The following is a 17,251-nucleotide window of genomic DNA, read 5'->3' on the forward strand; positions in this document are numbered from 1 at the left end:
TACATTGAAACATTTTTATCTGGGTCATGGCTGCTGAGAACGGATGTTTATCTGAGTCACTAAATTCTGACTAAGGGCAGCAAGTGGAAATACCATGTTACACCTTCACAATACCTACCCAAGTGTGTGGATGATATATGTTTACCCCTCACGCCCCAAGCCTGTCTCTACCCAGGTACCTGGAATGCAAATCCTACAGTGTCTAGACAGGAGTTTGAGGCCAAGGACAGCACAGCAGCAAGACAGAAAGGTCTGTTTCCCTGACATTATTTGGTACAGTAACAGGTTTATATCACATCAAACCCAGTCTTATGTGGTCAGAGAAACAGATTTCCAGCTTGGAAAGGGGCTACCCAGAACTGTATCCATTTCTAATCTACCTACGTTCCAAGCTCCACTGTAGCTGGTTTGTCACAAACGTCTAACAACCACCTCAAAGCAGATACACTTTCATGGGACGAGCAACTGTCCAGACAGACAAGATCGAGGTCCAGTGAGAGAAGAGTTACTAGCACTTAGGTTTTAAATGGTGCCACCTTATTGTATCTGGCCCTAACGCTGGCTACCTTTTATTTTGAGGGTTGGAGGCTGAACCTGTGGTCTCAGGATGTGGGCTCATCTGTGTTATCCCAGTGAGTTTCATCTGCAGCCCACTTTTGGTTCATAATGACTAGAGAAGCACTTCATGAAATGTGGCTGAAATGAATCCTCCGTATTTTTATTATACATTCCACACTGTCTCATACTTCAAGCGGTCCTCTCTGCCTGACACTGCCCCATCCTTCCCTCTTTCCTTGTTTTGTGTTTGTTTGTAATAAATAGGATATCATGCTATGTTAGCCAAGTTTGCTCCAACTTTCCCAGGCTGGCCTTAAAACCATAATCCAGCCCAACAAGTGATAGACTACGTACATGGGCCACCACAGACAGACCCTTCCTTCTTTTAATTTATACTCTGAGGTAGGAGAGTGTTCTTTATTTATGCTCTTATAATACAACACACACTTCTAGGCACACCAAGCCTACCTGGTTTAGCCTCAATTTAAAATAACTAGCTTTTAATTAAAAAAAAAAAACAAAAACAAAAACAAAAAAACAACTTAGATTTAGGGTCAAGAGTTCAAACTGAGAAACCTGCCCACTGTTGGTTGTTGTTGTTATTGTTTTGAGACAGGGTTTCTCTGTGTAGCCTTGGCTGTCTGGAACTTACTCTGTAGAGGGGCTGGCCTTGAACTCAGAGATCAGCCTGTCTCTGCTTCCCAAGTGCTGGTACTGAAGGTGTATGTCATCACTGACCAGCAAAACCTGTTCTTTCATTTATGGCTTAACAGATTTACAGAAAGTCAAATTTTCTAAATCGGCATTTCCTCATTTCTAAGATAGGGATTCCAGCTGCCTGGTAACACTGTTTACTTTGTACCTAGTGCTGTGGTTCAGTAAGCTACAAGCTCATCATCCAAGCCAAAACTGTGCATTAGAAACATTCAGCTTTCTAAATTTAATTATTTAATTAACTAATTATTACTGGATGCATGTGGGTGATGTGTATGTCAGGGCATGCATGTTCCCTGGCTTGTATGTGGAGATCAGGGTACAATCTCTGTGGGGTCAGTGAGCAACAGGCCCTTTTACCCTCTGTGATGGTTTGAATATCCGTGACCCAGGGAGTGGCACTATTAGGATGTGTGGCCTTGCTAGAGTAGGTATGTCACTGTGGCTTTAAAACCCTCATCCTGGGTTGGAGAGGTGGCTCGGTAGTTGAGAGCACTGACTGCTCTTCAAGAGGTCCTGAGTTCAAATCCCAGCAACCACATGGTGGCTCACAACCATCTGTAATAGGATCGATGGCTTCTTCTGGTGTGTCTGAAGACAGCTACAGTGTGCTCATACACATGAAATAAATAAATCTACTTTAAAAAAAATAAAAATAAAACCCTCATCCTAGTTGCCTGGAAGCCAGTCTTCTCCTGGTTGCCTTCAGAATCAGTTGTAGAACTCTGAGCTTCTCCTGCCCCATGTTTGCCTGGACACTGCCATGCCTCACCTTCATGATAATGAACTGAACCAATGAACTAGTAAGCCAGCCCCAATTAAATGCTGTCATTTATAAGAGTTGCCTTGGTTATGGTTCCCGTTCACAGCAGTAAAACCCTAAGACACCCTCTGAGTCCTCTTGCTGACCCAGCCTTCCAATTTCTTATTATATCAGACTGTTGCGATCCTCAAATAAATTCACACTATTCTTAGTCATTTATTAAATCAGTGGACTTACAGTTCCCAGAATGTTCTTTGGGATGTAGGTTTATCTTTTACATCTCCTAATAGAGTTAATTATAATGGTGATAATAGGAAATGATGCTGTATGCCATAGACAGACAGAAAAGCCCAAACCCTCTATTTATCCATATAGAGCTATTAAAGTATCAGCTCTTATATCACTCAGTCATAGAACAAAATGAAAGAACTTCCCTTTACCTTGAAGAGTCTAGAAAAATACTAACGGAAAGATATTTCTGAGGAATAAACTGACGAGAGCTATCCAGAGCCCAGTACTACACCCTTCCCGGAAGTACAGGAAGTATGGCTCATCTCTCAAAAGCAAGAGTGAGTGAGTGCGAGGTTAGTCCCAAACCATGCGAAGCAAACCAACCGGCAGAGACTATCAGCTACGAGCAAACCAAAGGCCCCTGAAAAATCACCATTGTGTGCTACCATGCATGTCTGCCATTCTAGCCATCATAAATACTATTTAACAAACAAATATTCATTAAATATTTATCGTGTTCTCAGCACTGGCACAAAAAGAGGAAAGTTGTGTATCTATTATTACAAGATAACATTAGCACCAGTTAGAAAATGGAAAGTCAGAGACATATTTAAAATACACAGCAACACAAAGTATAACTGCAGATACATATTCAAGCAAAGACAATTCATAAATTATGAGGGATGAAAAGCTAGATTCTGGAAGCTAATATAGCCATATAATTTATTTATCACCATCACCATCGCTGTTGGCACTTCAATCCCATGGCCTTATGCTTGCAAGGTGAGTGTTCTACCATTGAGCTATAGCCCCACACCCAAGTCAGGCTTTAAGGGACAGAAAGGCAAAACATCTGTAAGAGAGGAAAGGAAGACAGGCTTGGCTGGTGGCTTATGTCTGTAATTCCAGTAATGGGGAGCTGTGGCAGGACACTGTGAGGTCAACCTGGGTTACATAGCAAGGCCCTGTCTCAAAAATGATCAAAGAAATTGAGAACTAATCTATTTTTGCGTGTCTGAGAGGTATTCGCATGTGTGTATGACTGTGGGTGTGTGGGTGCCAAAGTACACACGTGCAGGTCACAGGGTACTTTCAGGGGTTAGTTTTGTCCTTCCACTGTGGGTTCTAGGGACTGAACTCAGGTCAACAGGCTTGTGTGGCAAGTGCCTGTACCCACTGAGCCATCTCATGGACAGATAGTAGTTCAATACGGACTTTTAAAAAATAAATCAGAAGAAAAACTAGGTCTTATTCTTATGTATTTCTTCCCTTTGCTGCCTGTTTTGTCCTTTGTGTCTGGCATATGTGTGTGCTCCTGCTCTTGTGTGCAGAGGTCAGAGGTGGAGTTAGAAGTCTTCCTCTGCTCCTCTCAACATTGTTTTCTTAAGACAAGGTCTCTCACGGGACCTTCAGCTCACTGGCCGACATACTGGCCACTGAGCTCTCAGGACCTTTCTGTCTCTGCTTCCAGTGCTGTGGCTACAGGATCATGCAGCCATATCCAGCTTTTATATGGGTGACACTCATTCTCACACAGCAAGCACTTTATCCACTGAGTCTTCTCCCCAGCTCCCAACCCATAGCTTAAAAAAAATGTTGCTCATTGGTAATTAGAGGAATCTGACCAATGACATATTAGAAAACTAAGGCTTATCAACACTAAAGCTGTCTGGAGTAATAAAGACAGTAAGAGGAGGGACCAGAATTCAAACTATTCCTGCATCCTTTTTGTCTGTGTTTGAGACAGGGTCTCTCTCTATAGCCCAGACTGGCCTGAAACTTGCTATGTAGACCAAGCTGGCTGTGAACTCCCAGAGATCCACCTACCTCTGCTTTTTAAGTACTGGTAGTAAAGGTCTGTGTCACCATGCCAGGTTGGTATTTTTGAATCTTAAGTTGTCCTATTTCTTTTATATGTAGAGGAAAGTGGTTGGCAGAAGGTAGCAGAAAGTGTCCTGTCTCAAAGTTAGATAGACATCAACCTAAATCTTCACATAAGATCAATAATGAAAGTTCAAAACTGCTATGGTTAGGGTGTTTGTGTTTCCCCAAGTTCCTGTGTTGAATTTCTCATCATTGATAGTTCTGGGCCGTCCTGAGGAGGGATGGCCCGCACAAGAGGCCAGAGGAACTGGTTTGTCCTTTTACCACAGGGTATGATAGCATCAGAAGCAGATGAGGCCTAATGAAATCTGCTGGTGTTTTTGTTTGTCTAGGATTTATATCTAGTGACTTAACAATATAAAAACTATTTCCTATCTTTGACTAAATTCATGGTTCCTTTTAAATTCCTTTAGGGTATCTTAGAGCCTTTTAAACTCATAGTTCTGAAGACATAAACCACAGCTTCACACAGAACCTGCCCAGCATGTGTAAGCTTGGGATCAATCTCTAACACTATTTTTAAAAATCAAAGCTGATTTGTTCAGGTAATGTATTTAGATCTAGTTACTGTGTTAAGAGAATAGTAAACATCTTTAACCCCAACACTTAGTGGGGTAGAGGCAGATGGAACGCCATGAGTTTGAATTCAGCTTGGTCTACATAGCAAGTTCCAGGCCAGGGAGGGATTCAAAGTAAGACCCTATCTTCAAAACATGAAAGTAAAAATAAAATATACAATATAAAGTTTAGACAGGTAACTATTACATCTTCTCTATTCTTATATTGAGAATGCCATGAAACATATCAATATTTCCAGCCAATACAATTTTATTTGAAGATTAACAAATAGTTATTCTGTACTCCTTTGGTGATGCTATGCTTACAGAGACACATAGATTTTAGCTGTATTCTTCTCAGCATATTATTAGTTTCTTAAGCCCAGCCTAAGTTTTAGTATTTTCAGAAGCAGTGATATTCCCAGCAGGAATCAGTCTCATGAGGGAATGGAGGATGAAATGAACTCTGCAAGACCCTGCCACATGGAAGAATCTAGAATAAAATCATCAACGCATCAGAGGTTGCCAGATGGCTGGAGGGGTGGCTAGTACTTAAGAGTTTTTGCTTCTCTTGCAGAGGACCAGGATTTAGTTCCTAGCACCACCGTGGTGACTCAGGACCATCAGTTCTAGAGATCTGACACCATCTTCAGGTCCTGTGGGCCCAGGCTTGTGCATACTGCATACATACACGTGTGCAGGCAAAAACTCATTCACATAAAATAAGTAAATCTTCAAACTGAGTTAGTTTCTTCCCTTCCTCCCTCCCTCCTTCCCTTCCTCCTTTCTTTCTTTCTGTTGCCTAGTGCTCAGATTTAAATTTTTGAGACCAGAGAGATGGCTCAATGTCTCCAACCGAGCCTCCTAACTTTCGTTTGACTGCCAGGACTGTAGAACGAGAGGTTCAACTCCTGCAAGCTGTCCTCTGGCCTCCAAACATGTACACACAAAATAAATAGGAATGCGATTTAAAACTGTTTCCTATCTTAAAATAACATTTACACACTGATCCAGGACACTATTGGGAAAGGCGAATAAGTAAATAGACAAACTCAAATTCATGGCTGCTATTTCTCTTTTAAAAGTGAATCCCCTGGGCAGATCATTTTGTACAAAAATAAGTGCAAAAGCTCAAACCTTCAAGAACTAGGAGAAATCCATTGCATGCACCATCTCTGAGAAAGACTGCCACACTAAAGAGTACTCAGTGTGGTTTAGTCATTTTTAATGCACCAGACCAGGAAAAATGCCAAGTCCACATTTTTCTTACAGATGGATGTTCCTCTTATAGCAACCACGGGGACAGCCTTCTTTGGCTGGAAAGGCATTTAGGCCATTTCCCCCAACAGCATAGCTGCAGAGCATCCTCAGTGGAAACGCCTGTGTTCTGTGGCATGTCCGCCACTCTGACTGCCTTTACTATAGACTGTGGAATCCAGAGTCTGTTGTATACTCCGCTGTATTCTCAGTGCCCACCCGGTGTCTGGCAGATAATGTGAACTTTTGTTTGTTGAATACGTTCAGCAAAGTTGGAAGCAAACCTCCTACTGTTTTCTCAGGAAGGTACTGATGGCTTTCTGGGAAGCAGAGTTCATGATGAAGCTAAATAGAACCAGTTAAGGTCACATAAATGCCATGAATTTCCGTGATTTTTTTAAAAAACATTCAGGTGCTGAATCAAACATGTATAATAATTGGAAAGAGTGAATATCTCTGCATTCTAAATATTTTCTTGGAAGTTGATCTATAGCACATTTTTATTTCTCATTTCAACTTGTACTAATTTTCTCAACTTTGCTTGACCTGAATTTTATTTAAATTGGTCTTTTAGATAGGATACTATTTTCACATTTCTAGAACATTTAGAGGAATGTTTTTAGACCATATAATTCTACCCTCGTTGCAAGGAAACAAATCCGAATTATATTTAAAAGGAGGAAGAAGTATGTCCCTGTTCTTCCAAGAATAGCAGGACTGTGGAAGTCAGAGAGAGGCTGTAGTCTAGAGCATCTTAGGGAAGGGACCCATGCAGGAGCCTGTGCTAGAAGAAGGAAGATGGCCCAAAGGTCATCTCTGGATCTGCTGACAAAGTTGGATAATAAAAAGTGAAGGTTCAGTATTGAATACTGAGCTCAGCCATGGCACACCTGAGGATTTAGGGGTATGAGGGTATAATATATTGGAATTATGCTCAGACTGAAGGTCTTACATAGGAACACATATTATAGGTATATATGCATGCACTGAAGGAGCAAGTACGTGTTCTCACAAGCCTAGGGCATAAGGCAACTAAGCCTGAGTGACACGGGAATCTGGGCAGAAGATGTATAGTGTTCCTTGCACGTTTTCCTTTCTCTCTTATGTTTTAAAATGTATTTGTATTTTATATCCATTGTGTTTTGCCTACATGTATGTCCATGTGAAAGTCAGAAGCACTGGAATTGGAGTTATAGACAGGTGTGAGCTCCCATGTAGAACCTAGGGATTGAAATCAGGTCCACTGGAAATGCAGCCAGTGCTCTTAGCCACTGAGCTATCTTTCCAGCAGCTTCTCAAAATGATTTTTCAAACTTGAAGGTGTTAAGTTATTTCTAAGTAGAACAAAAAATTAAACAAAACTTGTCCAATTTTCCTGATTCTACTATACATATGTTAAGATTCATATTAATTTTTGTTTCATTTACATAATACAAATACTCAAATTTATCTTAATGAAAGTCACTAAAAATTCTGATTCTCCTGGTTCCTCTGCAGATGGTGCCTATGGCCTCTGTGTGTATGCAGCCAAGCACACACCAGAACATGTCTTAGGTTGCATGAGCTATAGGAAGTCTTTCACAGATGCTTACATAATTCCTTAAAAACACAAAAACCATTTGTAGCCCTGGGGATACATGAACACAGATATTCCCCCACATCCAACTCACATGAACCCCATGCTCAGAGGTTAACTAGCCCTCAGGCTCTTTCCTCAGCATTCCAATCCAAGGAACTAGCCTAGCGCCTTTAAAGTTACCTCCAAACTGCCCCCAAGTTTTCTTTAGACTCTTCACTGAGGGGCACGTCTATGCAAATGACTCTCAGGAGCCCCTCCCTGTACTCCTTGCTGCTCCTAGAGCTACTCTGGTAGATGTAGGACTCTTCAAGTCTCAGAAGGTGATTAGCACCTAGAGAGTTAAGTCTTCTACCAAGTACTGCTGATCTCAACAGCAGGTTACATAGAAGGGCCACAGCCAGAGACTGAAAGTTCTAAGGAGAAGCTACAAGCCTAAGGAACCTACTTTGTGTAGCATCGTTGTGAGGTGTAAGGAGTAAATCTGTCTGTAATCATCACAGTGCAGCAGAATACAGCAGAACTGATGTGTTTCAGACAAGGCTCCGAGGCCTTGGAGCTTTTACCTTTGCCCTCTTGGAATGTTCATTTGGCTGCCATATTTGAAAATCCTGGGAGGGGCTGCAAATCTGGCTCAGAAATGGAATGTCTGCCTAGAGCATGAGGCTGTAGGTTCAATTCCAAGCACCACAAACAACAAACAACAAAACCCAACCCAACCCAGGAGAGCATGAACAGAGATGATGTTAGGGAGAGGCAGAGTGGGAGGAACGTGCTGACTCACACCCTGCAGGTTCACACAGCCCTATCCAGTTCACCCTGGCTCCAGGCCTAGAGCTGACTGAGATGGGTTTCATGAACAAGTTGTGAGGACAACTTGACAGTCTCCCACAGGGCCGTGACAAAGCATCTTTTTAGCCATAGAAGTTTGTGGAGGTTTGCTGCACTACAGATGGCTACCACAGTTAGCTACAAGCCTATTCATACACAACCCCAAATTAAGAGCAAAGAATGAGGGAAAACACTTCCTAATCCTTTTCTCCAAGGACCTCCAATTATGAAAACTATTTTTTCCTACAGCATAAAAACTGAAACAGCTTTAGGACATAACTGAGTACGCATAGCTGGCAGCTTCATTTGTTTGGTATAATCAACAATTTAATAATCCCTAAGGAAGAATAGCTACTTAGCATAAAACAGACTAGCATAAGGAAGTACTTTAACCCTGGTTGACCAAGTAACTTTATGTGTTCTCTCACTCTTTCCTTTTTATGTGTACAACTGTTTTGCCTACATGTATACACACACACACACACACACACACACACACACACACACACAATTTGTGTGCCTAATCCCACAGAGACCAGAAAAGGGCATTGGATCCCCTGGTACTGGAGTTATAGGTGGTTGTGAGCCACCACGTAGGTACTGGGAAAGGGAACCAGACCCTCTGCAAGAGCTAGCAGTGTTCCAAACAGCTGAGCCACCTCTCTATCCCTCTTTATTCCTCTTGGATTTCGTGCCTTAGAGAAACCAGCAGGCTCCCATCCTTTTCATTTTCCATACACTCTTCTCTCTGTACTTGCATAGCTGATGGAATCTCAGGGGTTCCTTTCAGTTCCAACATGCAAAGTGTTCTCCTATTTCTGTGAGAACTAGTCTCACATCTGCAGTTACTGTCCATGTGCCTGTCCTCTCATGGGTACTTGGCAGGACTGGAGAGTCAATTCCAAAGCAAACCTATTGTTTGGTATTCTCTTTGCTTGGTTAACACTCCTCCTCTCCGTCTGCACCATCAGACTGTATACCAGTAATCCTGTCCTCTGGGGTTTCCTACAAACTCTTGGAGAGGGATGCTAAGCCTTCTTGATATTCTCAGACTGGGTTAGGAATCATTCAGTCACTTAGAAACTCTGTACTTCTTGCCTTAACATTCAATAAAACTATTCAACATGAGAAGAGGTGAAGGACAATACAAGGGAAAAGTGAAGCTCAGGATGGGGCAGTGTTTACCTAGTACTGGAAAGGGATTTGTACAAGAAGAAAAGACTGCTGTTCAATTGTGTGTATGTGTGTGTTGTGTGTCTACATATATCTGTATGCTTCCTGCATATGTGTATGTGTGTGTCTACGTGTGCATGTGGTTCACTGGTGAGGAAAGTGTCTGTTGACATTACAGATTGAACTTTGTGAGTTAGTAAGGCACAGGAGTGTTCTAGACCTGTTCTGTTTTGGACGACAGAAGAGTTGTTGTATAAGGAATGAATGCAAGGCAAGAAAAGTACCAGGGAGGGTGTGAATATATGGAGCACTGTATCTAACTCACTGGTCTGCAGCTGGGGGCACCTCTGCCTTCAAAGAACATGCTGGTAGAGTTGTAACTGTGGGGACAAGTTGCCCTTTGCACCAAATGGAAAATCACTACTGGACTTAGCAACAGGGAAGCCAATGCTGATGTGAAAATGGCTGTCCTGACTGACCTGGGTCCAAATCACCTGAGAGCAGAAGGGGCCTCAGGGATTATAAACAATGCCACATTATCATGAATAGCTACAAAACAAGCTTACTTTTTTCTCTCTGAATTTTAATATATTCAAGCATACAGAAAAGCTGAAAGAAGACATAACTACTCTTACATATGCCCAGTGCTTAACTGAATGTCATATCTGTTGTACCATATGTACTTAGCTGTATGTAACACTATTTGAAGGTAACTGTCCATGTAAGCACACTTTGGATATCCTAAATCTAGTCCACAATTACAAAAGCGTAACCACCATTAATACATCTATAAAAATTAAAATGTATTTTGTGTTATATTCTGTAACTGGGCACAGTCAAGTTTTCCTACCATGTTTTGTTTTGTCTTTTTTGTTTGTTTGTTTGTTTTGGTTTTGTTTTTTTAAGACAGGGTTTCTCTGTAGTTCTGTAAAACCAGGCTGGCCTCAAACTCACAGAGATCTACCTGCCTCTGCCTCCCAAGTGCTGGGATTAAAGGTGTGTGTGCCACCTCCTCCCTGCTTCCTAATATATTTTGCAAACCAGGGTGTAATCAAAGTCCCTACAGGCATTTGTCTATTATGTTTTTTCCTTTGGTCTCTTAAGATGTTGAAAAGATCTTCCCTATAGAATAGAATCAGACCAGCTCATTAATATACATACAACTGAACTTACTCTACTCTGGAAAAAGGTTTTGAAAGTAGTGAATAGCTTTACCCTTTTAGCACAATATTCTAAAGTTGCAATTTCTGAACTTTTCTGTATCATTTCCCTTTTTTGCTTTCAGAAAAACCTTAACTTATTCTGTTTGTTTTGCTTTATTTTGATTTTTTTAAAAAATGTAACCACTATTTAGGAGCTCAGAAAACTCCAGTGAGGAAACCCTGGGGTTTATATGCCCTGCATACATTCAGTGTATGTGTCAACCCTTCTTGTTTACCAGAATAGCTTGCTGTAAGACCTGCCATCTTAAGTCCAATCAGTATGAAACCAAGCAACATTTTATCGATCAATCACAACAAATCACACTTAGGAAGTAAAATGAATTTCCCAAAGGTTTTCTTGATTAGCAAACTAGGCCCTCCTAATACCTGCAGGTGAAGCAGGCTGTCAGAGCTGCCTATGTGACTGGAAATGAGCATATCCAAGTGGGCTAAGTCTGTGCTGTCTACTCGCCTTCCACTGTGCAGTGAGCAGACTGCATGCAGATACAAACACTACAGTAAGTGTCCAAGTTTCTATTATTGCTCGTTCAGAGCCTTGTCCTTCAGGCCAAGCCCTGGTCTAGGGATCCTCTTACCGCAGTGCAGAGTGCTGGAGTACAGGCCTGCACTCAGTCTCTAGAAGCAATGCCAGTGGGATCAGCAATGCTTATTTATGGTCACAGGAACATTTTGTCACTGTTAGTTCTTCTTAGGCTATGAAAATGGAGGGTAAATGAATGTTTCAAGTTTGTTCTCATACGGTTTTTTTTTTTTTTTTGCTATATTACAGTTCTTAAAATTATTTAGTGTGCTATATCCAAGTGAGTTATGTTCTTACCTATTTTATTTCACTAGCTTCAACTTCTTTAATGGACATTTGAATTTTAATCAAACCACAGACCCTTATGAGTGATCATTTTCAACTCCTTTAGGCCTAAGGATAATCTGAATAAGGTAAAGGGCCTCCATCAGCCAGCTACATTCACACACCTCCTTCTGAACACTATTGAAAAAAACATAAAAAAACCCAACAAAACAAAGGGCCCTTACCTGAAAAAATCAGAGCCCAGGACTCAAACTTTATGGGAAACCTCTTAGGGAGACCACAATTATTAATTTGTACTAAAACTATTGTAGTTTTATATAGATCATCCGAACTTCCACACCATGCAAACTGAGCAAGATACTGGTTGAATGAATGCTACAGATCTAGACACTCAGCTAGACAGGAAGGAGATGCCCTATAGACAGACACTGTCAAGTTACTTGTCAACTACATTACTCTACGGAATATATACAAAATAAAACTATCTCAGGAAACTGCCATTAATATTTTAATAAGCTTATAATGAGATTGAATTACTTGTTCTTTCAAGTACAAAACATGCGATATAATTGTGGCTGCCAGCCCACACTGAATGCCTCCTGGTATTCATACCTTTAAGAGGTCCCTCCCACACTCTAGCAGGGGAGGGTGGTGTAATCTACAGAATACAGGGATGATGGACCACTTCTGGGCAAGGTTTCAAAAGGAGCTATGGTTTCTGCCTGTCTCTCAGATCGTTTGCTCTCTAGAGGGACTTCTGGTGCTATGTTGGAAGGACACAAAAGTAGGCTTCTGGTGTCTAGATCTGCACAAGACTGAACCAGAACTATCCATTTCCAGATGCCCATCAGAAACTGTAATCAGTGCCTTTGTTTTAGGCTACTTGGAAGTCATCTGTTACCTGGCAGAGGATACTACTAGAATATACTTCACTTAACTCAAGTTGTATAACTTTTTGAAAAACAGTAAGTTTTTTTTTTTTTTTTTTATGGCTATGGGTGTTTTGTCTGCATGTGTGTCTGTACATCATTCATCATTTGCATGTTGTGTCTGCAGAGGCCTAAAAAAGGTATCGGTTCTGCTGGAACTGGAACTACAGATGGTTATGAACAGCTAAGTGGGTTCTAGGAACCAAACCCAGGCCTTCTGCAAGACTGGCCAATGCTCTTAACTACTGAGCAATTTCTCCAGTCCCAACTATCTAACTCTTAATGTGAGTATCTTAAAAATTATAATATTCTGATATAAAGCCTTTAATAAAATCCATAACCAGGAATAGGAGGATGATTTCTCATGCTATAGTGCCTAGGGTAACTATGACTGACCACAAATGAAAACTTCCTAACAGCTAGCAGACAAGATGCTAAGAAACATGTCTGAGGTAACAGTCACAAGTTATCTTAATCTGATCTATACATGCATTAGAATGTGCTGCTGTATATATACAAAGTGCTAAGGGCGGAAAAGGCCTTTCATACTGCACATGTTAATATTCATGCTGACATGAACTTTGCTCACCTGAACTTTCCTAGAGCAAGTTTCTTAGGCAAGTGTGGTAGAAAGAATCCAGAGGCTCAGCTCTTTATTCTGTTTCCTTGGATCTGGAAGACTGAAGGGAGTCATTTATTGAAGGTTGCTCTCTGCCTGGAGTCCTCTTGAGAATCAATGAAACCTGCATGTTCTGAAGTGTGGTGTGAATCAACTCATTGCTGTTGTAAACCTCAGCCACATTTTCAAAAACATTTTTTTCGGGAGGGTGTGTGTGTCAACTTACATTTTATCTTAACTAATGTAATTGGATTCAAATGTATGCAGAGAAACTAAAAAGAGAAGTAGTCTTAAGCAGCTTCTTAAATGAGTATTTGTTGAGGGCTGGTCTCTGGCATCCTGCAACTGTAGGGGATAAACCATGTTCTTGCCCCATGAAATCTATAGTATTTCTGGGGTAAAACTCAAAACACCTGAAGGGCTGTACAATGAGAATCACACAACAAACAGTAAGTACACATGTTTATTAACAGTTAGGCGGGAAACCAGAACCTTTAGCAAGCAGTAGGGAATGTGAAGAGGAAAAAATGCAGATGCTCAGAACCCATCCAAACCCTGTGGTCAGGAGAGGACTATGCAATTACAATTTTAACAAATCCCCAAATATAAAGCTGACTTACCATAACTTGAGAACCCATTCATCGTAGCTGGGCAAGTGAACTGTGGGCGGGAGACTGCAGCCCTAGCAGAGGAAGGTTCGATGATAGAACTAGAACAATCCTTAAAGGGCCTGTAGAGTGTGGAGCGCGTGGAATGACTGCCATGTGTCCTGAGGGCTTCCTAATTGCCAGCTGCTTTTTTGCATATTACCTTATTTAAGATAAGTTTATTTCTTATATGGGAACTTGGGCTCAGGGATGTGAAGTTTTCCTGAGGTCACAAAACTCGTTAAATGACAGAACTGGGATTAGCAGATATTTTCATTTTCTAGATGAAATTGAGCCATGGAGAAGTTTAATATTTGGTCTGGAGTGTGGGCCAGGTGAATGCAGGCTGATTCTCTGCCTGTGCATCCCTGCCTACCTCTTATTCTAAGAGCAGGAGGAATCTACGTTGCATAGAAAAAGAGGCAGTACAGCACAAGTAGAGAAATTGAGTACTCCACTGAAGAGCAGGCCAGGTCTAAAACTTAAGATTTTTTTAAAAGCCATCTTTCCAGCCCCTGCAGTTCTGTTTTTCACTTGTAATACAGTTCAGGGAATCACACAATAAAGATGGTAATGACTTAAATTTAATGATTTTAAATTACTTTCTATTATAAAAAGAGACAATTTCTTCCTGTTCCAGTTTTAATTCATTTATTGAACAATTACTAGCCTCCAAATTATAGAAAGTTATAATTCAGTCATAAGAGTAAACTATGATCTTGCTATTTGTCTATTACCAACCTAGTTTAAATAAAATTGATTTTATGGTAAGTTTCAATTTTATTTTATTTATTCATTTACTGTTACATTTTTTTTTTCTTGGCGATTTCCTGTTTTAAGTTTCCTGGCTAAACCAAATGATGGCATGAACTCTTGGAAAGTAAGACTATCTGCTTCTAAATAGCCCTAAACTTAGTCCAGTACTTCTGATTGATAAATTCATCTTGAATGACAACTGTGTCCCAATTAGGAAAGTGTTTCTCTATATGATTTTTTTTTTTAAATGTAGAGCACTCTTGATTGCTAATCAGCATCCTGCGTGATTATTTTCAGTAAGGACCTGTAGAATGCTGTTTTCTCACTGGAAGTATGCAGTGCTCATTTCTGAAGCCCAGGCTGCTTCAGTCTAAGCTTCTCAGTCCTCCTACAATGGGAGCTACTACATGCTCAGTTCAGCTCTGGAGATGGATAGAAGCTGAAAAAAAAGCTCCAGATTTGAAATTAGATGATGCAGCCTTTAATCTCTGGTCTGACATTTCATAAGCAAACTTAGGTACACTGCTTCCTTCTGGCTTAATTTTCTGTCTTAAAGTGGAAATACTCAGGGGAGGTGGCTCAGTGGTTAAGAACATGTACTGCTCTGACAGAGGACAATAGTTCCGTTAATAACACCCATGTCAGCTGCTTTACAACTTCCTGTAACTCCCAGTAATTCTAGCTCCAGAGAATCCAAAACCTGTCCAATCCTCAGGCATCTGCACGCTCAGTTTCCCCCACCCCTGCACCAACACACATAATTAAAATAATTAAAAATAAATCTTTAGGGGCTGGAGAGATGGCTCAGTGGTTAAGAGCACTGGCTGCTCTTCCAGAGGTCCTGAGTTCAAATCCCAGCAACCACATGGTGGCTCACAACCATCTGTAATGGGATCTGATGCCCTCTTCTGCTGTGTCTGAAGACAGGGCCAGTTTACTCGTATACATAAAATAAATCTTAAAAAAAAAAAAATTTAATAAAGTGGCAATACAAAAAAAGTTGCATTCTAAATCCAACCTGACGTGTGGAATGAAGCTGTTAAAAGAAAAGTGAAGTTTAAATAGCATTTGATGAGTACGCTCTTGAAAGCGGAGGTCGGCTGCTAGCTCATCTCCACCCTCCCCATTCTCACTGTTAACCTTGCAGTGCTGCCTGACTGTGCCGTTCATAGATATGGAAGTTGTCTGGGTCAAGGTCCTTAAACACAGCTCACCCTTTCTTCCTCTAATTTCAAATGAAAAAGCCACTCAGGTGATGTGATTAATCCATTTTGTTTAGAATTAAGTATGATATTAACGCCACTATCTAACTCCCACGACACAGGCACAGGGGATATATGAACCATAGCAGACAGAGCTGTGCTACTGTGTAGGACAAATTATTTTTATTCTGTTTTAATTTATCTGCTTAGCTCTTTGCTTCCTGATTGTGCAGGCAATGCGACCAGCACTTTCAAGCTCCTGCTGCAGTGACTTCCCCACTAGATGTACTAACCTTACACTATGAGCCACAATAAACCCTTTCTTCCTTACACTGCTATTAGCAAGGTATTTTGTTACAGCAACATAACCAAGACAGATTCTGAAAGAAACCTAAGCATCCCACATCAGTAGCAGACTGACACAATGACAGAAAGTCACCTCTAAGACAAGTGAACAGATAAGGTAAACGGGCATATTATGCAACACTGTCATTAAAAGAGGGACACGAACCACATTCTGATAGTACTTTACTTGCTTATATGTGCATACATCACCCCCTCAGCTTTTATTGATTGTAAACATCGAACTGGGTGACTGAGAGACAGATACAGTGTGAAGACTTTCATTGTGTGAAGTCTGAGCTATGTACTACTCAATTTAAGCAGTAACTTTTGACCAGCAAGACAGCAGTGTACGTTGAGCTGGACGATGTTCTTAGCGGTCGTCTCAGGAGTAAGTATCTGCAGGTGACGTCAGAACTAAAGGACTTTCCTTGAGCTATTTATCTGCTCCAAATCTGTCACTGTATTGATGTTCCCAGGACACAAAAATTAAATAACGTGTATAAAGTACACAGCAAAAGAGACAGAATTAGACATCAGATACTCCAGTAGCTACTCCGTGAATCTTATTTTATCTGCTCACTTGGGGAAAAAAGAACCTGGTAAGTGTGGATGAATTATGAGAGAATCATGTAAGTTTACTTAAAAGTTGTAAGAGTACAAAACAATACCTTGGGACAACTAATGCAATCTTTGGCCTACTTTATGGATGAGCTGACAAGCTCTGTATATCCTTACAATTATACGTGAGTAGACTGTATCTCACTTGTGAGTAACTCACTTGAACTGACTGAGAACAAACAATGCCTCAAATTAATTATTTAAACAAATGCCTTGCACAAGAGGACTTGCCAAATATAAGCTGATAGTTCTTTTACTAAAACCTAAGAGTTAGGAATTTAAAAAGTTACAGTAGGGCCTGGTAGAACAGGACTATCATCTCACTTACTCAGGAGACTGAGGCATGAATACACCAACTCTAGGTTGACCTGGCCTACACAGTGAGTTTGAGTTCAAGGCCAGCCAGGTCTGGGAAAATGGGTGGGTGGTAAGGTACATGCCCACTGGTGTGATACCATGGATTCATTTCCCAGTACTGGCAAAATAAGGAAGAAAAAAGTTACAAAGCGCACGAACCATTATAGAAAACCCCTCCTGCCAGTGGCCAAGAGAGCATACAGCGA

This window comes from Micromys minutus (genome assembly GCF_963924665.1).
Source record: "Micromys minutus genome assembly, chromosome: 29".
Taxonomy (NCBI): domain Eukaryota; kingdom Metazoa; phylum Chordata; class Mammalia; order Rodentia; family Muridae; genus Micromys; species Micromys minutus.